We start from the raw sequence: 1,619 nt of genomic DNA on the forward strand, positions 1-1,619 counted from the left end.
GATTATCAGTTGTTGGGAGTTCCTGTGAGGTGCCCAGCTGAAATGAGCAGCTTGATCTACCTGCACTGTCACACAAAGCCATACTTCAATGCAGATGGCCCCTAACTGGTTATAAATGCATCTGTATGCACTCACATCTATGGACGGAGGAAGAGACAGTGAGCTTTCCATGATCCTATTATGGTATCATTATACGCATATAGTAAGAAAGACCAGAGGTTTGCGTGTTTGTGCAATTAGATGATGATTTCCTTTAGTTGAAGCTGTTGGTTACTTCGGCTTGCAAAGCAAGATGCTCTTTGCACATTTGTCTCTTCATCCCATGAATTCATTCCCCCCCAAGCCATCTCATTTTCGACATCGCCACATGGCATGCTCTTCGCTGCTGATTACTTTCTCTGTCGTGTCACTAGCCAGAAGGCCACATTATTTCAAATCTTGCTTCAGTGACTCCTAAAAGCATTCCTGAGGCGAAAGGAGAGCAGAGAAACTTCACTTCCTTCATGTTGGCCTATTTCAATTCATCCATGAAGAAGACACTGATCTAGAATCTGCCTTCCGTGCCCCGTCCCTGTGCTGGGATCTGGGGCTCTCTTGGGGCACACAGAACGGGGTCCCCAGCTTTCATCCCCTAGCTCAGTGGACAGCAGCTGCCGACGGGTCCTGGGGTCATTTATCAATGACGGGTATGTCAGGACTACTTTCTGAGCTACTCAGTGATCTGACTGTCATTTCTTAGGAGGCATCAAACAGAATTCGCTCCTTGCTCCTGAAGGTAAATGGTATTCAGAGGCAAATGACTGAATGTGACCTCAGGGGCCATTTGGTTTAGGCTCCTAAGTGAAAGATCAACAGTGTACCAGGAACAGAGTTGCAACCTGGAGAAACAGGACTGACCCATATGGAGCCTGTAACCTAGTGTGGAGAGTCGCGTTAGTGAGTAACTCTACAAATAAATATCAGATTTTGACTGTGAAGGAAATTTATGCAGAGGAATTTGAGATGCAGAATTTTTCAAGTCAGGAAGGTCAGGAAGGCTTCCCTCCCATCTGAGATTGAAAGGAGAAGGAAGTTTTCAGGGGCATGGAGGAAGGACAATCATTCCAGGGAGAGAGCACTGGCCAGTTCACTGCAGGGTATCATGTCCCAGGCCCTAGTTCAGGTTGCACCTATCCATGAATAGGGCCAGGAATCGCATTGCAAGTTCTCAGGTGATTCCTGTGCAATTTGGAGTCCTCATTGTACGAAGTATTTATACTTCAAACCAGACCACCTTCACCAACTGAGTGACTTTGGGTAGGCTCCCCTCGAAGCATCAGTAGTCTCCTTGGTAAAGGTGTGGTGGTGTGCTGCTTCCCTTTGAGGGACGGTGTACAAAGACAGTACTTGGGCAAGTATAACAGCATGCGCCACCCTTCGACACACTGACGTAACAAGCAGGTCAGTGAGATCTTAGTTTCCTTTGCTCAGGGAGGCCCCCAGGTTAATGGGAACTCTGTGGAGCAGCCTGACCCTCGTGCCAGGACAAATCAGAAAGATCTCCATGTATTTTCGAGAAGCACATGGCTTCCTGAAGGTTTCAAGATCAGTTTTAGCGGGGGGGGGGGGGGGAGGAGGGG

Source organism: Fukomys damarensis, unplaced genomic scaffold (genome assembly GCF_012274545.1).
Source record: "Fukomys damarensis isolate Sample0158 unplaced genomic scaffold, DMR_v1.0_HiC HiC_scaffold_19, whole genome shotgun sequence".
NCBI lineage: Eukaryota > Metazoa > Chordata > Mammalia > Rodentia > Bathyergidae > Fukomys > Fukomys damarensis.